Below are 26,283 nucleotides of genomic sequence, written 5' to 3'. Positions count from 1 at the left end.
ACTTTTACATTCTGTTTTTCACTCTGTTCTCTTTTTCGCCCCCACTGGATTATTTCTTTTTATTCTCTGTTCACTTTCCTAGTCAGGGAAAACAACAATAAAGCAAAAGAAAACAAATCACTCTTCAATGGACTGAAAAGCCAGAGTGTTAGCATTCAAGATGAAATGTCAAAATATGATATCTGAGGTTTCAAAATTAGACAAAAGTTACTTTGGCTGCTCTTCTAGCTGTGAATGGCTGATGATCTCAAAATTCATTTATTGACTAAAGCAGCAGACAGGTGAGTAGCAGTACACATTGCTCATCCCTGAGCATCGAAGACTGACTGTTCTCAGGGAGTACAGTGACATCATATTGCTTCAGTCTTGGCTACATGGCTGCATTTGGAGCCATTATATTTGGTTCATCTGTGGATTTAGAGAGTCATTCAAAGCAGACTCTTGGGTGACATTTACTGTGGATGTTGACCATGGACAGTCAGTAAAATGTTAAAACATGATGCACCAAATCTTGTCTCTAACTCATACGTTCTCATAAAATGTGAGTGTCAGAGAGCAGCAGCACTCATCAGTACAACAAAGCTCACTCCCCAGGATCTTGCAGCTGACAAGGGAAAAACAAAACAAAACAAAACAAAACAAAACAAACAAACAAAAAAACACTCTACGCAGAATCCACATGACAGCAAACTTATGCAAATGCACTAATTATGTCTTGGGAATTCAAAGATATTCACTTGAACTCTCTTATGAATTTCCTGACTTTTTTCTTTTGGTCTGAAGAACCTGTAATTCTTCATCTGTTTCAGAAAATGTCTGAGGGCATGTCTACCAGCAAAATATTGTCTGTCATAGAACAGACAGGATCATTTTTATTTTGGAGAACACTGAAATAATTAATGGAATGGATTCTGCCATCTTTCTTATATTGGACTATTCAGAAGGAAACTGATATTGCAGAGGACCTGTAGTAATCACAAGATCCTAAACAAACAGATTCTGCCACAAAGTACTTGCCTTAATTCATTTTTTCTTTCTTATAGCAAATTAGTGGGTAACCTCTGTAACTGGTGCAAACTGGTATAGTTTCACTAGTTTCAGTGAAAAAGTATAGGTACATAACAATTGCAGATATGCCCCAGAGAGGAAACTTAAAGGAGAAAATATTACAGAAGAGAGAAAAGAAGACAAAATCTGTTCTTATGTTAATGACTTTTAATTAGACATTTTCAGATAGAACCATTTGGAGAAAAGTGGAAAGGGTCATTAAGACTTAAAATATGCCTTATGTATAGTACTTATTCTGTAGTAGGAAGAATACCTTTTTTTTATTTTATTTTAAGGATAGAATTATAGAATTTCTACAACTAAGTGTTTGGTACTAGCAGAGAAGGAGCAATGGGAGGATTCCCACACTCTACAAATACGCCCAATAAGGAATGGCAAGAATATGTCATTATTCAAAATTATTGGGCTACAAGAACACATCCTGAACTAAACTGGCTTCAAAAAGGAAACTGAAAGGGCCTATAAATTCTGATTGCTCAAATGAGAGCTCAATCTGAGTGTAATGAGTTTTCTAGATAAAAGCTGGCAACTTTGTTGGATCATATGGAGTCTGAGTGTGAATTCTTTTCAGGATACAAAGATACTGTACATAGAGAGAAAACAAGCTGCTCCCTGCCACTTACTTCCACTAGAATCACTCTTGCTAAACGTGATTTACTATCTTTTCATGCATTCTGAAAAATATGTGAAGAAGGGGAAAAAAAATAATTACAAAACCCAGTGCTGAAAACGTTCCAAACCCAAGACTGGTTATTGCTCTTCTTCACCTGCCATCCATTAATATTTAATCTGCACATGGATAAAATGTCAGCTGAGCTGTCCAGAAACATCTGGATGTTATGATACCTAACAAATCTAATAGGCACAACTAATGAGCCCAAAGACGGGGAATGCATTATATGGTTGCTGTTACAGCCTTCACCCAATGAATATAAATAGGCTTTCGTTGATCTTTTGTCCTACTAAAATGTAATCCAGTTTATTGAACTGGTGAATTGCATTAACCATTTTGACATTATTTCCTTATAAATCTAACATGGTGTCCTTGTTCTGTTCTTTGTCTGTATATAACACTAACCAAACGGAAAGGACAAAATCCCACAGCAGAGGGGGTTTCCAAACCACTGATGGATGTTGCTTTAAATGGGAAATGTTTTTTAAATCCTGGAGTACCACATATCTGAAGAAAAGGGCTGGGGAGGAGGTTGGAGGAATGCATTATAAAGGACGTATTTCATACTCAGAAGGACATGTATTATGGACTTAGAGCACAACTAAATGAAGGTTTGTAAGAACTCAGGAAAGGCTTACCTGTGTGAAAGATTGCCTACTTTTCACAAGTATAGCAGTTTACTTCATATTTACAAGCTTCACTTCACAAACTGAAATCAGCATGGCTACAACAACATAGTCATGAAATGAACAACGGTTTTTAATTACAGTGGTTATTTTACTATTCCATTTTATAACATCTTAAAAATGTTTCATAAGCTAGCAGTTATGAACAAAATAATAAAAATTACCATAGTTGGGGCTGCACATTTAACACTGTCTCTGCTGTTTCTATGCAAGTGACACTGCAGTTTTTGCACAAATCACTATGTGATTATAAAACATCAGCTATATGCAGGAAAACAAACCAAGAACAAAAATCCATTTTTTTTTTTTCCTAGGCATGGAAAGGAAATCTTTTGTTAGATTACAGCTCATCTGACTAATTTTAAATGTTCTGTTCAGGGTTTGACAGATTTTGTCTTTATGATGTTTATTTATCCAGGAGATGAAGGACCAGATCACACATAGACATCTATGCTGGAAACAGCTAATATTATGTTCACTTAGTTTGCTATTTACTTCTAGACATGCATATATAAATCTATATAGGTTTATATGTTCACACACAGAGACATGGACATACGTGTCCTATATCTCTTGTGATTATTGTTTTTCTAAAATCATTTATTTGTATTTTTTATGTTATGTAGGAGAAAGGGCTGAAAGCATACAGTTGTGCACAGGAGACAAAACATAAACTTATTCTTAGTACAGCTAATTTCTTATTCATTCATCTCCCTAAGGACACCATTTTGTGAAATGCAGAATTAACTGTATTTGTGGTCTCATTATTGTTTGTTGTACATGTTAATAGAGATACAAAATAAATGTTTAAACTACCTAGATTTATAACACCCGTAAACAATATCTAGATTTTTTTTTGATTTCACCTCTTATGATTCTGAAAATTTAGAAATAAAGTCTTTCTAATGTTAAACACTTAGAATGTTTCAAAAGTAGGTACAATTCCTCCTACTGTTTTCAGTCTCGTATTGATATGTGACTCCCTTTCATTTTAAAACCATGTTTTATTTTCGGATGATGGTCACAAAACAGCCAAGGTAGAGGCAAGTTGCAGAATTCTTATCTGGTATGTTGGGAACAGGTATGGTGCACCCTGAGGAGTCAGACTGCAAGGACAGGAAATCTCCTCAAGACTCCTTTGAAAGAAAGAGGCAGCTCATCCCAAATACCTGATTCTGACTAGGTTCTTTTACCCGTGTTTTTTCTTTTCAAAAATGATTGATTGTTCCTGCAGCTCTGCAGGACATTCAGCTAAATTAATATCAAATGTAAGACTTCTGTGGTTTTCTAAGCTTACTGTGAGACCATGTTTATGGGGAGTCTGTTAAAGACTATCAGACTGTGGTTAAGAAAGAGCTATGGACAAGAGTTAGCAAGGAAATGGTAGTCCTGAAATGAATCCATAATCTTAACTAAACTCTCCCAAGAGACTGTTTTCAGTGGTGAATGTAAATGTTGTGGAATTGCTACAGCTACAGTAGAAAAAAAAAAAAGACTTTATATATATGTATGTATATAAAGATAAATGTAAACCACTACATCCACAACATGTTTCTTTGCTTTTGGGTTTTCAATTTTTAGGGAAAAAAGAAAAAAAAAAGAAAAAAAAAAGTATCATTTGGCTTAAAACCTAAATACCCTTAAAAAAAAAATCCACTGCTTTGATGAAAAAAAATAGTCTGGTTTTAGTATTATTGCAGTTTTCAATACACATGTCAATATGGATGGCAGAAATCTTTTATTATACTTTTACACTTTTTCCTGGCTTTGCAATAAAAACCAGATAGAGTTCTCCAAATGTGCAGACAACATCTCAGGCAGATGCACAGAAATCATTTGTATTTGGTCATTTATTTTGTACTTACTTAATGTTGCTGAATATCTTAAGGACTATGAAAGACTGATTGTGCAAGCAACTGTATAGCAGCAGAATGGATGCATCAGAAAAGGGACACAAAGGACACACGCAGTGAATAAGCAACATACTGCTGTGGTAAGGAAAGCAACATGGCTTAGAGGAAAAGTAGAAGAGTCTGCCTGTCTTTCAGATAACCTGAGAAGAGAAATCTGTAATTAGAATCCAAACAACTACTCTCATAATCTACTTTTGAAAATTGAAACATTTTCCATTCTCTGCTGGAATGGAAATGTAACATTCTCTGCTATTTTTGTGAGTCATCTATTCTGAAATCAGTTAGTCTTTGGGTATTGTGATGAATATTGACATCTCTGACAGCATCCCGTCTGTTATACAGGCAAAAATTTAAAGGATGAGGAGGGGTTAAAAAAAATCCCAAATGGAAAATAATGTATGGCTAAACCAGACAATGAAATCAAGTAAGATATTTTTGAGAGAACTCAAAATATTGGAATCTTCAAATTATCAACTCTTTCTTTAAGATTAGCAGTGAAAAAAAAATAAAAATGAAGAGAAAATTCAGTCTTTTGGATCAAATAAATCCTGCCCTATGAAATATTTTCACAAAAGTGAAGAACAAGTGATGAAAAAAAATATATATATATGTATTCAGTGTATTTATTCTGGATCTTCACTTTTTAGCGTTGTATGCATAATGTAGATAAAGAGAAGATTAAATCTTTTCATTTATTTTTCCCCAAATCTGTGTGAAATATTAACAATTCTAAGGAATTTTATAAAGAAAATGACAATATTTTCAAAGCCTGTCTATGTAACAACACCCTGGGTAGATAAGGGAAATAACCTTGAGCCCAGTGTTTTATACTGAACAATTTGGTGGCATTGGAATAGCTTTTACCCTTCAAAAGCGTGGAAATGACAAACATGTCTCTGTTAAAAATGACTTTGGAATAAACAAGAGATGACAGCAAAAGAGATTGTCTTCTGCTAACAATATCCTCACTGGATTCAAAGAGCTCCCGAATAAAGCTTGCTTCTCGATAGTGGCTACCATTGCTCAAAGTGAAGAACAAGAAATTATTTGCACATTCCAATATATATTTCAGAAAATGGTGATGGGAGATGTGCAGGTCAACAACTGTGTCCTGTCTTTGTTAGATGAGCATCTCCCCTTTTTGGCATTTTAAATCTTAACCAGGGGAGGTTTTTTTTTCACTAAGCAGGATAATTCAAGTGATAGAAAAGTTGTTCTCTTTCTTCAAAGCACAGAAGAAGCTTAGGCAAGTGGGTTGTGACAGAAGAATCAGGCCTTTAAGTTGTAATTTTTTTTTATTATTTTTTTAAGAGCCAACCTCCACAAGTATTATTAAAAAGTAAGAATATTAAACTCCCGTAGAGTGATGCTTTTTCAAATGTTTCTAAAATAATAGATCAAATTTGTACTTGTGTGTTTTTTTTTCCTTTCTTTTTCAAAATGATCTGTACAATATTGCAAGTAGTACATATTTATTTCCTCTGCTGCTTTTTACTAGTTTAACATTAACTTTGGGATATCTCAGAGATGCAATGTCATCTTCAGATGTTTAAATTACAGTAATTACAACACCTTCTCATTGCTTGTTACTCCTTAGTCTATTTTTTCTCCCTTTATTTTCTGTGTTGTTTACTTGAGATAGAATTTGCTCATAACACTAAAAAATACACCTTAAACAGGATAATATACATCACTTTTTCAGCCTTTCCCTGATTGCCAATTACCATTTTGGATGCAACACTCTTGTTAATTTCTGCTGTGCAACATATGGATAATTTCTTTCTATTTCCATTGCATTTACTATTGTAATAACTACTGGTGGTTCTGCCAGATAGTGTTGTCACTTGTCCCCTGAAATGCAACGATTTTCTTTGCATGCCTAATGTAACCTGGTTATTCTCTGTAGCACAGCTGATGAGATCTTTGATAAGATTTCAAGTATATAAATTGTCACATGATTTTAAGGGTTAATTACATCTTAAAACAAGTTCTATAGTTTCTAATTACAGCTAGCTTTCAGTTGTGGATAATTCCTGCTTTTATATATATGATATATGCAGTTACCTCTGTGGTGGTATGCTGCCCAATCAATCAAATACTGCATGATGCCCTGTGATATCCTGGAATCCAAAATATCCCAGATGTGATATTTCCTCTGAGCACTGTCACTGGAGGCACAGGTCAAAGTTGCTGTTGGAAGGGATTTGGGTGAAAAGGTTTTAACAGGGAGATGCAAATAATAGGGGAAATCTTGGGAGCATGGGTAACCTACAGATGAAACAAAACTGTGCTAACCCATGCCATGATTTTATAGAAGGCCAGGTAATAGTGCTTCAACCTAGAAGGATGCGCCAAAGAACATGTTGACTGGACAATCAAACACAGTCTACAGACACAAAGCCCAATGCTGGCTGCAGACATCTATCTTCATTGTAATTGTAAGCAGCCTGTGCTTTTTCCAGCTGCTCCTGAGGAAACAAATGTATACACCATAAATGCTGAAGGGAGTAATTCCAGGAGAAAACCCCTGTATAACCTCCAGTGTAGCTGGGTGGTCACAACCATACCGCATGTAAAAAGGTGTCTGCTGTATGTAAGACCAGACATTGCTGTTGTAGACAAATTCTTCCAGTGGTAGGAGAGGAACCCTCTCATCCTGATGATAATTAATATATCTGCAGACATGCTATTCCAGGATCTGATTCACCCACTTGGTGCAGCCATTAGACTGCAGGTGATATGGGTGGAAAGTTGGTGTGGCACCCCCAGCAGACCCATAAGCTGACTTCAGAACCAGGCAGTGAAGTGGGTCCCCTGGTCCATAGCCACTCTGTTCAGCACCCAACATGTCCACCACCACAAGCACCACTGCATGCCCCTTGGGTGTAGGAAAGTCACAATAAAATCCATTGAAATAATTTTCCATGGGTACGCGGGAGTTAGTTAGGGTTGTGATAGACCCTGCAGCCCCTGCGTTGGTCTCTTGGCCTAGGCACAGACATCACAAGCCCAGGCACAGCTCACAACGTCCGCACGGACCATAGGCCAGCAGGAGGTCTGTGCAGAGTCATTAGACAAACACTACGCTGCCCTCATTTCATGACAGCTCTGAAGGACCTGAGCGCATAGCAGGACAACAAGGACATACAGGCACTCATCACCATACAGACAACCACTCTTCTGCAGGTCCTGCGAAGTGTTCCCTCCCTTAAACTGCACAACCAAAGGATCATCATCCATTGCACAATGCACAGAACTTTAAAGGAGTTGGCTGGCAGATCTACATCAAAATGTCATGGAGTGAGAAAATTACAGGTGGACAGGTCCACTTTTAGGACAGACTTAAAATGAGAGACAAAGACACAAGATTCAAAGGCTCTTGCAGGCAATATTGGGAAGAGGTTGAGATCTCCTGCTATCTGGTTTTATAACTCTCATGATAACCCCCTAAGGGCATCCACAGACATAAAACTTACAAAATATTTTTTTTTCTTTGAAAATATACACCCAACAGGAACATCCCCTGCCACCAAAATCCAAACTCTGCTCTCAGTGAATTTCAAAACAAATCTCAATAAGCAAGCAAGATGTTTGGACAAGCATATCCTCCCCAAAAGCACGGATAAGAAGCATAGACAATGTCAAGAAGAAAGAGCAGCATCACGGCTTGGAGGCATTCATGGAAAAAATGGTGGCAGATGTAAGCAAGATGAAAATTTCATGGAATTTGGCCAAAAAGTCTTCCTGTATGTTACAATGGAAACTGCAGCACTTGTTCCCAGGGGAAGGACTTCGTTAAGGCAGCTTTTGAGGAGAGTGCTGTAAACATGACCTTTGCAAAATGGACACCTTTCACAGATGTAGCTTACCCCTGCCAGCTGATTATAATCCTCAGTGAAACATTTGTGTTTTCCTAACAAACAGTATGAAATTAGTCTAAATAACTTATCCAGAAGTAAATAGTGTCTCTCTCTCTCTCTCTCTTTTTTTTTTTTTCTTTTCCTACTTGCATTAATTTTCAGTTGTCTCCATGCCTATGGACACCACTCAACCTCCTTTGGAGAGAGGTGTTTGTTTGCTTATAGTTTTAGTCGGCTTTTTTCAACATTCATGATTGGTCCTCACTTCTCAGGGTTAAAACTTCCCTATTTTAAGCTTCTTTCCTCCCCCTCCATCCCCCACTTCAATTTGTCCAGTTTTGCTTGTATGGCAGTAATTTCATGGACCAAAGCCTTCCACTGGGGGTAACAGAATATATGTAGCAATTTATATTGAGTATCCATCATGTTGTACCAGTTGCCACATATGAATGAATTTAGGTTTGCAACACCCTTGTGAGGCAGCGACACATTGATTTTCTTTTCTTACAGATTGGGAAACAAAGACTTTAAGAAACAAAGCCTTGAGTCAATCACAGAGCCAACAACAGATCCCAGCTTTCCTGAAACTGGACTTGTGCTGCTGTTGTGAGGCTATTTTCCTACCTCCAAAATTTTGTCTATATATTTAGTGTTATTTTTTCAGATAAATACTTACCATGGACAATGTAGTTAATATCAGATGGCCCACAGAAACGTAAGATGAGATGTTCACATGGACAGCCTTCTAAGGTGCTTTCTATAATCTAATTTATATATCTTTTCGAAACTGCAATATTGATGACAAATTTGACATACAGTCATTTGCAGAAACTTGAGTGGAAATGCTGAAATATTTATCAATGGACTACTATTTAACTGATGGTTTGTGGTACAAAGTATTTCAACCTGTTCTTTTCTCAAAGTGGCAATTATTTCTGAACTATTCCCCTTCGTTCTTTATTATTTCCCTGGAAAGGTTTGGTAACACTGAGAACAGTATTGAGCTCCCCAGATCTCACAGAACTATGATAAGTTCTTTCTAATAACAGCAGTATTACCCCTTTTTGGCACTAGAAAAGATAATTGTGCCTGCAGTGGAACATAAAAATAAAGACAATTTTAATGCAATTTTAATAATTTTAAAGGAATTTTAATAAAATGTTTGAAAGTTAATTTCAGTCATTGAGATACAGAAGGTCAAAAAGCATTATATTTTTCTACTTACCAGACTTCTCCGCGAAAACTTTTTGACAATTTTCCCTGCAAACATTTTCTAGGAATGTTAGAAGATATAAGTGAAAAGTCAAAAGTAATTCTGTTAATTATAAAACTTTGGTTTTGGTTCTGTTCTATAATATTCCTCTTAAGAGTTAATAACATCCTGACTGAAAATCTGCAGCTGAAAAAAAATAATAATTCAGTAGTAGGTTTACACATGCCCTTGAATCAGGAGTTTTCTGAACTGCTGCAGATACTGACTATATTTAAACAGACAATGTTCAAACAAATCCTTAATATTCAAATGTTGTATTCAGAATGCTACAAAACCAAATTGAATTCAATCTAATCTCTGCATACAAGCCTGTGCTGAACTTTTACATGAAAATATGGTTTTATAATAAAATGGGGAAATAGAGACAAAAGTGAGAACAGCATTTACCCACTGAGGAATTCAGGATCCCTGTAGCACTAAGTTCAGTGCTTTGACTACAAGCTGTTTCACCATGGGGACCAGTATGATGAGAAAAACAGGGGAAAACACAAAGCAGAAAAAAAGAGACTGAGAGAAATTAGTCAAATACACATTGATTCCTGTTCTAACTTTCTGAATAAGTAAATTAAAGAACAGAGTTTTTTTTTTTTGTTTTTTTTTTTTTTTCCTTCTTTTGGGTGCAACAGAAAAAAGCTAAATGAAAATGGTTTGAGATAAATATGATTAACTACAATTTATTTTCTTTTAATGAAATAAAACAGCACTAAAAACATATGGGCCAATTTGCCATAGTCAAACTGTCACTCAAACAGCACTAGATTACTGGGTCATAATGTGCATATGTTGTCATTGCAATATTGTACTACTAAGTATGCCACCCTACATCACATAGAACACTTTAAGGTATTCACATACCTACCTAGCCATAGTCTGAAGCACAGATAGTAGCAATTTTATGTGGCTTTATTCAGAAGATAAAACCATCTGAAATACAGTACCTGTTCTATGGGTTATATGAAGAGTTCCTTCTATGCTGGGAATTAAACAAATTTAATTATATAAAATAAAATCAGTTATCAAAATCGCCTTGGAAAAAGGTACTGCGTAATAAAACTTGTCTCTACAATAAATCATACTAGTATGGTTATAGTTGCTGAACATGTTGGGAAATTAATAAGAAAATAGGTCACTGAGCTAAGTACTTGTTATAAGCAGATATTCATTAACAAGGTAGTACTTCACACTATCCCACATTTTATTATCGTACAACATGGCCATGAACTACTACATTTGAAGAACATAATTAAGCTTGCCAAATCAATCTCTCCAAAGAAGGAAAATGCCCAAATTAAAGCTGTTTTTCAGCCTTAGTATCAACTCATTCTCATTGCTTTTGCTGATACTATTATTCAGCTGCATGATCATGACCATGTTTTGGTTTCCACCAGAACTTTCCCTTATTCCTGCATAAGATGGTTAAAACTTGGCTCGACTCACTTTTTTTTTTTTGTTCTGTTAGACCCAGAATTTTTTACTGATTCTAGCTCATTCCTAAGTGAGAATTCTTCATTTGTTTTTGGCTGTGTTATGGTGCTCACCAATATGTTATCTGCAGTCACTGAAACCACATTCGCTCAGCAGCACCTTGTGTCGTTCTCAGTTGCTGATGGAAGTGATCAGAGCTGGCTCAGGCTCCTTCTGACTGTAGACCAAATTATCTGGCTCACATTGCTGTCACATAACCCTCACGTTAGGGATCAGTGGAAATTCATGTGAAGCAATGCCAAGCACTCTAATTTCCTGTCAACATTGGTATCTTCTCCCTTTTTCTGCCTCCCTGTGTATCAGCAACGGTTCATGTCAGCAGATATCTTGCCTCACTCGGTGAAGTGGGAAAAAATAGCCCTACAGTTCCAGGGAGGAGAAACCCATATCATCAGCTCAGAAAACAAATGTGCTATCTGTCCCATTCTGCTTCCCCTTTCCTGGGGTAGATGTTCCCTTATCCCACTCCCCCATATTCTCCAAAGACCATATCCCTCCTCTTCTGTTTGAGGTCAGTCATTCCCTTCTTCTGTGCCACTAGGTCTTCTCTATTCTCCATTCAGAACAGCAACATTGAATGCAAATATTTACATGCTTAACAGCAAAAGAAGCAGCTCAGAAAAAATGGGTCCATAGAGTTCAAAATACGAGAGCACAGAAAAGGAAGGGCAAAATGGATGAATGAAGTAGAAGGGATGCTTTACTAATCACCACTGATTATCAATTCAAATAATTTCTGTATTACACTTGAGGGGGAGTTTAGGGGGTCTAAAACCAAAGATTGAATGCAGTTCTCCAAGGTTGCTTCTACCTCTCAAACAAATGTTTTTCATCTGAACGTGACTTGGTTCTTCCACTGCTTATCAACTTCTGCAACAATTGAGGGATCATGCAGAGATCTGTCTCCCCTTTCTGGCTACCTTCTCACAGCAAATCCATTCTGGGCACTAGTTCATTCTGAAGATGATGAAAGAATGACTATACCTCAGTGATACTCCTTCTTTCCATCAGGATTCTAATGAAAATATCTGTGAATATGAATATGACATTTGATTTTTGAGAATACTCTACTTTTGTTGATATGATTTTCTCACTTGTTAATCTCGCATGCAAGGACATGCACTGAATGTCAACATGAAAGTTGAGATATTTTATGAGACTCAGAGTTATAAGAAATCTGCTTATTCTAGAATGAGACTATGAAAATATTCACAGAACTCTATCTGAAATGTTCATTAAGTTTTATCAAATCTTCAAATGAATGTACAAGGGTGATTTTAGCATCCACAGAATTGGTCCCTGAATTTTGGAGATTTTTTTTTTTTTTTTAATTTCTACTATATGTACTGGAAAATGGACACTTAAGGACACTTAAATCCATGTAGACTTTGGTTGACTTTAGTAGACCTTGGTTTTCGATCAGGAGATAATCAAGGTCAGTTTATGGATATTGCTATTTCCACTCCTTTCTTTGGAAACTGTATGGTGTTTCTTCCTTTAATGTATTGAGGTGCAGGGTTGTTGAGGGATAAATCTTTCTCTCATCTTGGCCCTCCAGAACAAGTTCACATTTGAGAAAACAATAGATTTAACTATCATGAAACACCACTGTAATTACAGTGTTAAAAAAAAAAAAAAAAAAGAAAAAAAAAAGGAAAGGTTTCTGAATCTCCCTTTATAAAGTATATATGCATCTCAGGTCATAGATTAGAACTGACAGTCTCACTGGGTAAGAGTCTGTAACCTAGATTCTCTTCAGAAATGTGTATGGGTGAGTGATGTGAAATACATTCTATGAGAGGAATTGAAGACTTCTCCATTTGAGACTAATCTTTCAGTCTGAAAAATAGTTTTCTACAATGAAAATGGATAGGTTTTCAGATTTGGGTTATTTATACAACATTTTTTTTACGTTCTGCAGGTTCATAGTGTTCTGAAGAGAGCCAGTAGTGCTGTAAGTTTTGAGTCTTGAGACACTTCACAATACGTTGTTGTGCATTTGTATTAAATATCTTAAAACACTGACTGCTGCATAAAAATATCTCATATATTTTTTTCTTTCTTCATTGTTTTTAACAGAAATTCTTGCCTTTCAGAGCTATCTGTATGGTGTGCAATATATTAATGCATTACACTGTCTCCTGCGTAATTATCTCTGTTACATTTTCAAAGTACAGGACAAGAGGTGCAAAACATAAAACTAAAACCATCTTTCCAGTCACATGAAGAGCTTGCAGTAGTCCTTAACATTATCCACTGGCAGTAGATAATCTGCTGCCTTATCTTCAACAGGACAAATTGTGGATCACAACTTGTCCTTTAGTTAAAACGTTCATCTGCCGGAGAGATAGCACAACTTATTTGAGAATTAAGTACATTTATTCTAAATGGGGTTTGAACACACAATGCATCTGACTAATAATAAAAAAAAAAAAAAAAGAAAAAGAAAGAAAGAATGAAATGGGAACCTTTATCCATTACTCATTGGGGGATAACTTCTAGATACATGTGCACATGCTGGGTAAATGGCATTCATTTACTGAGAGTATATGGTTTGTGGATTTCTTAAATTTGTAGATTCTCAGTCTGGAAATTACCAATTCATCATCCAGCCAGACAATCGCTCCGTTGTGGGCCCTGGAATCCAGTTACCCCTGTGCTGAGCTCAGTAACTTGAATTTATGTTGCATTACAAAAGCAGTTTCTACAAATGCATCCATTCCCTGACTCTCTCAGAACAGAAGCCATCCTTTACCATGGGTAGTTTTGTCCAGTGATTTGTCATCTCCACTGCTAAAAGCATATGCATTTCTAAATTTAGCTATGTTTCTACAATATATTACTCCCCTTTTTCCACCAATATGAATGTATTAATTTCTGATTTCTTGTCGTACACATACAGAACATTTGATGACTTTCAACAACTTACACAGGCTGCTAAATTCTAATCTTAATGAAGTTAAGACGACTTATGAACCTAAATTTAGTTCATAGCCTACTCAAGGCATGTACTAGTAAGAATTGTGCTAGAAAACTAACAATCTAACTATTGTCAGATTTTTATGCTCTCTCTCTTTTTTTTTTTTTTTTTTTTTTGTTAGCTGAATGCATTCAGTATTAAACTACTGTGCCTTCTCAGGTCACTGAAAACAGGTCAGATAATCCAAAATCAAAACCATGGCTTCAAAGGAAAAAAAAATCTAAAGCCTAAACTATCTATCTTCTTTTCTAAGCATTGAAATTAACAAAATAATAATAATAATATATATATATATGAATGAATCTTGAACTGTAACTGGGGCATTAACTTCAAACTCCCTTTTAAACATATCTTCTAATCTTTCATTCTGCATAAATCTCAGGTCCTGAGGTCTCCAAGATCCATTACTATTTGTTTATCATCTGCCATAGAGGCTGGTGATTCAGCCAAAAGCTGATATTTTAGACAATGAGTACATTTCATTTTTCTTTGGGAAAAGAAAAAAAAATCAAACAAGAAAAGCAGATATAGAAGCAATTTGTTGAGTTTAATTTATGCCATGCATTTGAGAAAAATGTGTTCTTCTGAGCTAACCCCTGCAGCTATGCAGTCAACAGGGATTTTTTTTTTTTTTTTTTTTTTTTTTATTACAGCACGTGGTTTAACACTTTTCAGCTACTCCAGATATCCAAATGCAAATCCAGCATTCAGGGATATCATGTGGAGTTTTGACATTCCCAGGGCACATATAGTCTGGAAGCTGGTGAATGGATTATAATGAGACATAAATATAGTATTTTTAACCCTGACAAATAGAAGCCAGTGCCAATAATATTTCTTATTTTACATAAGAGAAAACAGTATGCACACTGTTCCACCAAAGACTCTAAACCTTGGCAAATATAAGCAGCAATTCTTAGCAATTCTTAAAAACTTTTATCTTCACTTTCAAAAGAAAATAGGAAAATGAAATTTTCAGAACATATTCAACTTGAGCAATTTTTTAACAACTTCAGTTCAAATTGAAATTTCAAACTGTTTTTTTGAGCAAAATCAGAATAGTTTTCACTGTTTCAAAACTTAAACACCATATAGGAAAGTACATAGCAGTAATGAAATTGCTTTTATAAAATCCAAGAGTGAGTTGCAGCTCACTATGGCATGTGAACATGACATCCCTCTTTGTGAACTGAAAGGCATGTTATACAATAGCTCCTCAAAAACAATATTTCATAGAGGAAGTCACGTACTACAAACAAAGAGCTGTCATATGGAGGACCAATCAACATAAAATGCTACAATTTTTACAAAATGCTATAGTACATTTTGGTCTTGTACATTACACTACAGGACTACTCTTTTATTGTTTTAGTTGTCACAGTTGGATTAAGTAAATTTGGGGAGAAAAAAAAATATCATCTGTGTTTTTATTCTCTGAAAGCTTTTGAGACTAAGAAGCACCTAGCCAGATGACCTTCTCATAGCAATACTCACAATTTCTATGATAATTTTGGGGTAATACCCTATAAAGAGTGAAAAGATGGAGCAGATTATCTTGAGTGTCATCACGCGGCACTTACAGGGCAACCAGGTGATCAGGCCCAGTCAGCAGTGGTTTATGAAAGGCAGGCCCTGCTTGACAAACCCGATCTCCTTCTATGACAAAGTGACACGCTTAGTGGATGAGGGAAAGGCTGTGGATGTGGTCTACCTTGATTTCAGTATGGCTTTTGACACTGTTTCCCACAACATTCTCCTCAAGAAACTGGCTGCTCGGGGCTTGGACTGGCATACGCTTTGCTTTGGGTTAAAAATTGGCTGGATAGCCGGGCCCAAAGAGTTGTGGTGAATGGAGTCAAATCCAGTTGGAGGCCTGTCACTAGTGGCGTCCCCCAGGGCTCAGTACTGGGGCCAGTCCTCTTTAATATCAATGATCTGGATGAGGGGATTGAGTGTACCCTCAGTAAGTTTGCAGATGACACCAAGTTAGGTGAGTGTGTTGATCTGCTCGAGGGAAGGAAGGCTCTGCAGGAGGATCTGGATAGGCTGGACCGATGGGCTGAGGCCAACTGTATGAAGTTCAACAAGGCCAAGTGCCGGGTCCTGCACCTGGGGCACAACAACCCCAAGCAGAGCTACAGGCTGGGAGATGAGTGGTTGGAAAGCTGCCTGGCCGAGAAGGACTTGGGAGTACTGGTTGATAGTCAGCTGAATATGAGCCAGCAGTGTGCTCAGGTGACCAAGAAGGCCAACAGCATCCTGGCTTGCATAAGAAGCAGTGTGGCCAGCAGGTCTAGGGAAGTGATTGTGCCCCTGTACTCGGCTCTGGTGAGGCCGCACCTCGAGTACTGTGTTCAGTTTTGGGCCCCTTGCTACAAGAAGGACATGGAGGTGCTCAAGAGAGTCCAGAGAAGGGCAACGAAGCTGGTGAGGGGTCTGGAGAACAAGTCTTACGAGGAGCGGCTGAGGGAGCTGGGATTGTTCAGCCTGGAGAAGAGGAGGCTCAGGGGCGACCTTATCGCTCTCTACAGGTACATTAAAGGAGGCTGTAGTGAGGTGGGGATTGGTCTATTCTCCCACGTGCCTGGTGACAGGACGAGGGGGAATGGGCTAAAGTTGCATCAGGGGAGGTTTACGTTGGATATTAGGAAGAACTTCTTTACTGAAAGGGTTGTTAGGCATTGGAATGGGCTGCCCAGGGAACTGGTTGAGTCACCATCCCTGGAGGTCTTTAAAAGACGTTTAGATGTTGAGCTTAGTGATATGGTTTAGTGAAGGACTAGTTAGTGTTAGGTCAGAGGTTGGACTAGGTGATCTTGGAGGTCTCTTCCAACCTAGACGATTCTGTGATTCTGTGAAGATAGCCAGCTGTGTACTGGAAAGCTGTTAAAATATATGGACAGATACGTGATATCCTATGCTATCTAATGATTGAACAAGCATCTTGTCTGGTCATACTTATAAGATCTGGAAGGCTATCACCATGAAAATTGGTCTCTATTTCAGACAGATAGAGAGTTAGGGGCTCCCTGGGTGTCTGAAAAGAATCCTTCAGAAGAGCAGTTTACCCCTTTCACTGCTGTGATGAGGAAATGCTTGTGGGAAGAAGAAAACTGTAGTAGTCATTTCTGTGCAAAAGCTGGAAGCAGCTATCCTGTCAATGATAGCAGCTCCCTAATCAATGCAAGCAGCTATCCTAATCAATGATAATTGTTAGTGAATTTAGTCAAAGTGTAAGGGAGTCCATTAGTCCAGCTGTTATAGAGGAAGAAAGTATTACAGAGTGAGATATATTTTACAGTCTTTCATTCATCTACCTTTTTTAAATCCACAGAAATAATAAGTGACCCAGTCAGAAAACAATAAAAAGTATTAAAACTTAAGTCTAAGTGCTTTTGTAAAACATAAAGGTCCATTAAAAAAAAAAAAAAAAAATCCTAATTAGCACTCAGTACCATCAGTGTGTAAGAAATATATGGGCATTTAAATTAATTGGTAAAAACTGAGCTCTGTGCTAAATCCAAAGCCCCTTAGGTTTTCCAGATTCTGTATAACTATGACTCATCACTGAATTTGTGTCCAGCTGTATACACAGCTTTCTCTGGCTCAGAATTTCTCTAATCCTACACCTTGAGTGCATAACACATACAACTTCTAATAAAAATAATAAAAAAATATTAGCAGTGATATTATTTCACTAGCTTTGATTCACAGCTGCCTCCATTTTAGTTCTTGACTACATTGTGTTAACTGCTGTCCAAACAGTGAAAAAAAACCGACTTCTTTGCAGAGAAGTGCATTCAACTTACTTTGTAACAATATACACTGGAGTGGCAGCTGCAAATACCAGGGGGTGCAGGGGCTGAGAGACTGAAGGAACCAATAATAAACACTTACCTTTATAATGGTCATTCATCTGCATTGCTTCATGTTTCTGCATAACCTGAATGTTTTCAAAAATATAAATACACGTCCATTTTCAGTGGCCTTCTACCTACCTTTTATCAGAGGTGATTGATTTACTATAGGAAATAGGAGAGTAAGAAAGAGATACTGATCAGAATCTCATGCCTGATACATCCATCTGTTTTGTTTTGATTGATTTCTCCTTTTGTACATAACAGTGTTTTTTATGATATGAAGAGTTATTTATGATTTTCTGTTTGAAATATATATGTGGAATGAAAACAAACTCAAAACAAAAATACTTTAAAGGAATGTCTCCTGACAAAAACCCTGAAATATTCTGTTATTTTTATCTGACATGCTCATGATACAATTGATCATAAACAAGACAACCAAGGAAATTCAGTTCCAGGGTTGGGTATCTTTAATTTTTGTAGTTTTCCAGATGACAAATATATCTGTCTTTCTTTCTCTGTACAAATAACATATTGAGAATTAAAATATGAAGAAATATACTGTCTAAATGAAGAATTTGACTAAGTGCATTTACCAAATGTTAAAATCTATTGAAGTGCCATGCAGAAAAAAAAAAAAAAAAGAAAAAAAAACCACTAATCTATCATATATATTTACTTTAATATTTTTAATGATCATATTATACTAGCATGCATCTGGTGATTGGTGCTTTCTAAGCATATGAGGACAAATGTCCTGTCAGGAGAAGAGATGGATAAAAAATGGGACAAAAATGTGTGATACTCCAGCAGAATACTGAGGAAGGCTAGAAGAGATCATCTAACTTAGAAGCTTCTCTGTTTTCTCTTTTGTTTTCAGCACCGTTTCCTAAAAATAAATAACCCCCTGCTGTAATGAACAGCTACGTGTTGATTCCTGCCCAAATGTCATTTACAAACCAAACTTTACCAATTAGAAAAAACACTGTGGAGGACCCACTGACTACAAAATTCAGTGATGTGGAAAGGAATATTGTCTGGTGAATGTTTCCCACAGTTCACCAAGTCAGGAAGGTCAGGAAAGCAAGGCTTCTCAGGAATAAATTGGACAACCATCTGATACCATAGGCGATTGCTAACTCTCCAGATATCTGTTTGGAAAAAAAGTATTTAAGTATTCACGTTGATGGTACATTGCCAAACAGAAGCAAATGGGGATTTGCCTATTCTGAGGTTGGTACTATTCACTATTTTAACTTAATAACCTTGGATGGTGGAGTAGAGAACAGTTTTTTTTAGAAAGTTTTAGAAATTTTTTTTTTTTCTTTTTAGAAAAAAGTTGATAATCACTCCATGGCGGCAAAGGCTGCAAACACATTAAAGGATAGGGTTAGAACTCAAAACAATATTGACAAATTGGAGGAGTAGCCTGGGAAAATGGATGTAATTCAATAAACAAAAATGTGAAGTTTTATGCTAGATAGAAATAATCACCTGCACAAACAGAGATGGGGAACATCTGGCTAGGATGTGGGAGGTGTAGTGGATCACGGAATTAATGTGTCTAAAAGCATCATATCTTATTGGTGTATACAAATATCTACATTTTAAGTTTTGGAATCATCCTTTTATTTGGATCTAATAAGAATGCACTGTGAGAACTCTGTAAAACAAGATACAGTTGGAGGAAAACAACAAGAACAAGAATTACCAGAGATCTAAACAGTGTGATTTTTGAAGAAAGTCTAAAGGAGGTGAGTTATCTACTTTAAGAAGTCATGACAGCAGACTTTGAATACATGGAAGGTTAGTTTTAAAGATGATGATGATAAACTGTCTTGTCATATTCACTTTAGCTAGAATAAGGAGCAATAGGCTTAATTTGCAAAATGATTAGGGATTAGGAAATGCATTATAGCATGCAGAATAGTTAAATAGTAAAAGCCTGTCTGGGGAAGTACAAACACACACTCCATTGAAAGATGTATAGAACAAGTTAGGTGACTTTCTAAGGCTTAGCAAGAAGTAGACTGCTGTGGTCTTTCTGCAGATTAGATGATCTCTTGATTTCTTTTCCAAGCCTATTTTCAATTATTCTGTCTTTAGCCAATGTAATCATACATTCAGTATCATGGCTGATTGTAAAATGTGTTGATAGAGACTGTACTGTTTCTCAGGTTATGAAGTGGAAACATCACCAGGGCCAGCAGAGCAGAACCAGAGCACAACTCTGTCTTCAGCCCCATTGTTAGCTGGAGACTGATGGGAAAGTGCAGAGGGGAAAATGATCAGAGGAGCACAACAAATGTGCAGATGGACTCCATGCCTCTAGGAAGGAATCCTAGTACAGTTAGGGGTCCTAACTCTCCTTTTAGAAAATATCACTTTTCTACTAAGACTAGATAGTAGGCACACAGTCCGTTGTATACCTGTCTTTACATTAATAGATAGAAAAACGTGTGTGTGGAAGGAGGAGGTGCGTACAGGCATGTTCGTTTGCTTGTATGTAGGAACAAGGAGCAACAGGACATTCTTCTGCCACTGGAAGATATGATTACCTGTTTGTGTCTTCTTACATGAACAGTTTGCAGAAAATCTAATGAACAAAAAGCTTATCTCTTGCCCTCAGCTGGTTAACCCATTCCAGTCTTTACTCACAAGTTACAGGGAGAAACTTATTCTATTGAGGCTGCAAATGACTAGGAATTTTTCAAGAAGATGTTTTCCCATAAAAAGGAAAATTCACCAGAAATAAAATTATTTGAAAGTATTTAGTGGAAAATCCAAGTTACCATGAATTTACTTCAGGTCCAGGATTAGTGTTTTGTTAATTTGTTTGTTTTTAAGTCAGAGAGACAGAAGAAGGACAACATATACAATAATGGTAATTTAGGTGTGGCATCTCTATGAAAGATTGCTTTATTTGTGTTCTTGCTTTCTGTTCTTCCACATTGCACAGTAGTGCCCTAACTGCAGCCCATGGCATGCTCTAATGCAGCCTTTCTTTGTTCTGTCCTGTTACAGATACAATGGAATGGCCTTCCTCTGACTATAGGGGAGGCCTTGAGCCTCATTTTCCAGGTGACACTCAGTATCTTTTTTTCCCCAAAATTTCAGGATATCACTGTGTCAAAAAAAGAGAGGGAAAAAAAAAAAAAAAAAAGAAAGAAAAAATTATAAAACCTTGCCCTCTAGCATTCTGGTCAATGTCTCCACTTATATCACCTATTACGGGAAACAGGAATGCCAGAGATTTTTATATTTACTGCTTCATTTCCTTCTGACCATGTATTTTCAAACGAAAATAATTAGTTGATCAGATATGTAATAAATATGTATCTCTTATACATCTGTATTTTTATTCAAAATCCAAAATAGTAGAAACCAACATGATTTTCCTTTTCTTTTACTTACATTAATTCTGTTCTCACAGTCTGCATTTCTCTGGACTCTTTCCTTCTATTTTTTTTTTTTTCTTAATATATATTTTGGTTCAGTGATTTATCTTGTGTTTAATTAACCTTATTCTAATGCCTTCCTTTACTGAAGCCCCAAATGACCAGAGGCCCACTTCTGTTCTTATTTAAGTACATGGCAGCATTCATATTGACTTCAGTGGTGCAGGATCAAATCTCCTATGGCTCCCAAGCACCAGAGTTACACTTTGATCCATTTCTTACTAATACACTAATACTCTTTCTTCAGCAAATTTAAAGGTAAACCAGTCCACATGGATAGTGGTAAGATGTCATTTGAAACTAAGTTCTTATATGTCACAGCTGAGTGGAATAATAAACAAGATAAAAAATAGTGCTGTGGTTGTATTGTTATAAGACTGAAAGGATGCAGAAAAGTGGTGATTATTCACATGGCAGAAACACTACATGCATATTCCTACTTCATTTCATACACAGAGCTGAAAAATATTGCACATTTTTGCTTTCCGCCTGTACACTGACAAAAAGAATGTGAAAGACTGGAGAAAAAGGCAGGTAATATGTATCTAAACCTGTTCATCATAGTACCAACCTTTTATTATCGTTTTTTTTTTTTTTCCTCCAGCTTTTCAGAGATACAAAGCACTCTAGTGCATTTATAAAACTACAGTGTTGAAAAGCTGCATTTAGCAGTGAAAGTATATGAGGATATTGGAATGAACAAACCAGAGCCTGATTTAAACAGATGTGACTCACCAAGGCCTCATATTCAAAGAGAGCTGCTGGGATTGCCACTTATTTACTAAAAAGTAGCTGGGGTTACAGTTGTGTGTGTGGTCAAAATACACCCCAGACATGAAAGTCTGGAAGGTGGTTGTCTACACTGAAGCTAGTCACCCTGGGTATGAGATTGTTATTTTTTCTAATAAACATGGAACACTAAGAAAGATACAAAAGATAGTACAGAGGTTCTTCTGGAACTGTTATTCTTCCTTGACTATAAAGTAACTTACAGATGCTTGAGATGAGGTAACACTGAGCTCAGATGCCTGGAAACTCTCTCCATCCCTTATCACTTTCCCTGCTTGCCCCAAGTCAAGAAAAGGAAGCTGTGTCCCAGCTCTATCTCCGTCTGCTCTATTCCTGCTCTTCTTCAGCTCTTCCTCCCTCTGCCTCCCTAGTTACATATCAAACACCTCATGTATTCAGCATAAGATGTATATTATGGTTCCAGCCTTCTGCTTTTTCATTGTGGAGACTCATCCCACATGTATACAGCACAAAAATTTGGTGTCTCTTCTGCTCTGGCCAGCAGTGCCAGTAGCAACCACAGGCAGTTTACGAGACTGCAGAGCAGTAACAAGGCTGCAGAGTTGTATTTCATCAGGGACTGCACCTTTGACACAGTCTGCCACTGGAAAAACTCCCACTAATAGGCACATTTGCGGGGATTTATGCTACAATTGGCAGGCCTGTGGCAGATGCACAGGCATGGCTGGCCTCACATGCAAGTTCACATGCTTTGACTGAGGGTTCAGCTTAGAGGTGGTCAGGTATTCCTGCAACTGCCATCAAAATTTTTTTTTTTTCCAATAGAACACATTTTTTCTAGTTGCATTAAATATTAAGAGCATACAGCAATACCACATTGTAGAGCAAAATTGCTTTTCTAGAACATACTGGAAAAAAAATACAACAGCTGAATTACCATATAATTAGGAGAAGAGAGAAGCAAGGTACCTGCTGGCTCTAAGAAAATCCCCAACAACAAAACCCCAGGTTTGCTTCAGAAGGTCACTCTTTCAGTGTCACAACTCATCTATGTGCTGAGCAATACCAATAAATCTATTTCAGACTTATGTTTCTGTCACAGCAAATCACATTTGTCCCTTTTCCCCTCGGCTCTTTCTCTCCATTTGTTGAGCTAGAACCGCATGGCAGATAAGATGAATCTGACCTTCCTCTTGTCCCAGTATGTAAAATTTTTTCTTTCTTATCACTCTTCATATACAGCTACAATAAATGTCAGGAACTGACTAGCAGTAAAACAATTTGTTCTCTTCCAGCTCTTGTGCAAGTAAAAAGAGCAAAAATTTGGTCTAGTGGTCTTGTGGGATATGCCTTTCTTCCCAAGAGACTCTTGTAAAGTATAACATGCTCTGATGATACTAGATTCAAATTAAAATAGAATAAAGCTCCATCTCTCGCAGCTGAAGTTATCACTTAATGTGATACTTCCCTCACCAAAAGTCACTAATAAGTATTTTGACCCCTAATGTCATTCAAATGGTTTAATTGTTTTCTCAGACAGCTGAGCAGAAATTATAAAAAATTAATCGGCCAACAGAAGGAAAGACAGCTCACTATCATTTTAAAGACAGATATTTTTATACAATGTTTTGTGAAACAAGTGGCACCACTTGTCACATCATTTCTTTTTGGGTGAAATCCAAACACTAAGTGAGTAGCACTCTTCTGAATTTCGGAAATTAAGAAGTGCTGCCTTTTGGTGCCTTCAGCAAGTCACTTCCATCCTACCCATTCCAGACAGGCCTTCCAGACTGGTCAACTCCTCAGCTCTCCTTCAGAGCTCATTCTCATTAGAATACAACGCCCCTCACGTTTCAAAGACTGTTTTCTAAAATGTCCTTTTTTTCAAAATAAGAGTATTTTTTAAATGTCATATTACATTTTACTTCAACAAAACAGAAAACAAGCTTTATTTTTTTACTGGTGTTACTTCAATAGAGTCTTTTTAGGGTAAGTACTGTTTTTCTATCACAAGTTTATTCTATCAAACTTTTAACCCAAGAGCAAATATAACAATTCATATAGACTTAATAAATTATGAATAGCTCTTTCAATAAATCTTTAGTCAGTTGTTATAAATCCCGGCAGGATGTTAGATTACTTATCACTCTACTTTATAACCTTGAAGTGGTAGGTTTATAGCTGTCTATAGCAAGTGTTGTTTATGCCTATAGCTATTAATTAGTTATTAACCCCTCATTATGACTGTGCAGTTGTTAGGAAGTGCTACACAATCTTTTTTTCTTATCACTCTCTACCTGTTGAGCTCTTGCATTCATGGAATGGGTAGAATACCAGATATTGCTTCCTGCCCCCAAGGACCCCATGGTTCACCTGCAACAATCTTGGGATTTTTTCACAAAGTTTTTCCTCTAAGTGAGAGGTTTTTGTAAAACGACTGGGACAGAGAAGGGGCAGTGAATGAAAGTAGTTCACTGTTTTGGTTCCTAGGGCTTTAATGACATCCCATCAACATTTTAAAAATATTTCTTCAATGTAACTTCCTTTTCCACTTCCCACCTTTGACTTGATTCAGTGAGGCTAAAAATAAAATAGAAAGTTACATAGAGGGTATGATGAGCCCTTCTTGTATATTGTTTGTGAAATATTAATTGGTTGAAGGAATAGTATCCTCCTCAGGTGCACAACAAAGGTGTAGCCACTGAAAAGGCTTCCTGAATAAACTCTTGCACCTGTACCTCCCCTTCCACTTTACCAGATCAGTGCTGTGCTGTTGAATAGAGTATTTTAAACAGAATGAACAAACTCTTCAAATGAGGAAAATCAAGATGAGAAACAAACCTGAAAGCAAATCTCTCCAACTAGGGCTGATAGTGTAGGCTCAGGTGTACTTTCTCCTGATGCAGCTGTATATAATAAACTACTTGCACAATTTGACACAATTGTTTCTGTCTGCTTGTATTCACTTTTCTTTCTCTACTCATTAATGCGTAAATGCTGATTGCCTGATGGATGTGCTGATTTGGTGTAAATCTACCTAAACTTAAACATATGGTGTTTTTGTTGTTGTTGTTTTATAATTATTATCTTATTCTTAATACCATTCCTCTTTCTTCTCCATCCAATCCTCCAAAGCTTCACTTTGCTATATAACCTCTGTTTTGGAAACGCATAGGGTCTATCAGAGCCTTCATTATGGAACAGTTATTTGGTAGTGGTGGGCTGAATGACTAGCTGAGAAGCTGGAATTTAAAAGAAAGAGCAAGGCCAAAGAGACTGAGCAATTTGCTTGTCAGAATAATGGGATTAAAGGGAATAATGGGGATGAAGGGCCATAGATCCTGGACAACTCGCTACAGGGAACTCACCAGGCAGGTCAAGTATTACACAATACAGAAAGACCTTGTCTCAAAAGAAAAGTAGAGATTTTCAAAGCAAGGGCTAGTCAATTACTGTAGAGTTAGGGAAGGAAAAAGAGGAAAGTTTTCCAGTTTTCCTCACTGAAAGACTGAAAGATCCTCTAAAACCTGTGCTCATGGAAGTATAAAGAAATGAGAGATTTTTTTTTTTTGGGGGGGGGGGGAGGGGAGGAGATAGGTGTTGTGTTTCTTTTGTCCCTTAAGACAAAGCTCTTTACCTAACTTTGTAGGAATAAAATGAGAAAGGGAGCTTTTGCTGCCAAGTTACCTTTTTGCAACGTACCCAAGAAATGCACAGCTTTCTGCAGCATACAAAGCACAGGTACAGCAGCAGTGGCTAGACTAAGAAGCTCCCAGCTCTGGTATTCTAGCATCACAAGATCTACCACTGCAGTAGCTCTACAAATTGTGATTGTTTGTGTTTGTTTTTAAAGCTAGGAACTGAGACCAATTTCTGCAATCTGAACCAAGATTTTGAAAGCCCATGCAGTCCTCCAGCTGACTCAACTCATGGCAGAACAGCAGCTAGCCAGCAGTGGATGAAACCTGACCGTCCTAACTGAGTTTATTCAATCCATTTCATACCACTAAAACACAATCCACCTGAAGGTAATGCAGTAAATAAAGCTTGGCTCCAGATCTTTGTCTTTAATTTCTCAACTATCTTTTATTTATATATTTACAACAAACATAGAATATAAATAACAGTACTTGAAAAAAATCATATTGATAGATTCATTCAGTAGGTCACAATGAAATTTTTAATGTTTTGCATTTAATTTGTAAAACATCATGAAATATTGTCATGTTTAAATAGTTTTAATTTGAACACAAAATATTCAGGGATGTAACAAGTGC

At 36.9% G+C, this 26,283-nt stretch overlaps 1 long non-coding RNA gene across 2 annotated transcripts; it reads left to right on the top strand.

Moving 5' to 3' along the window:
* The first annotated feature begins 23,622 nt into the window (after window positions 1–23,622).
* On the top strand, window positions 23,623–26,081 carry LOC310889299. 2 transcript variants are annotated; one of them, XR_014576504.1, is made up of 3 exons: window positions 23,623–25,377; window positions 25,656–25,747; window positions 25,860–26,081. It is a non-coding gene; the product is annotated as an uncharacterized lncRNA (long non-coding RNA). The 2 variants fall into 2 exon arrangements; XR_014576505.1 differs by having other exon boundaries at window positions 23,623–25,381.
* The last annotated feature ends 202 nt before the right edge of the window (window positions 26,082–26,283 follow it).

This window comes from Anser anser (assembly GCF_964211835.1).
Source record: "Anser anser genome assembly, chromosome: 1".
Classification (NCBI taxonomy): Eukaryota; Metazoa; Chordata; class Aves; order Anseriformes; family Anatidae; genus Anser; species Anser anser.
Note: the sequence above shows the minus strand (reverse complement) of the source record. Positions and strands in the feature narration are given on the sequence as shown.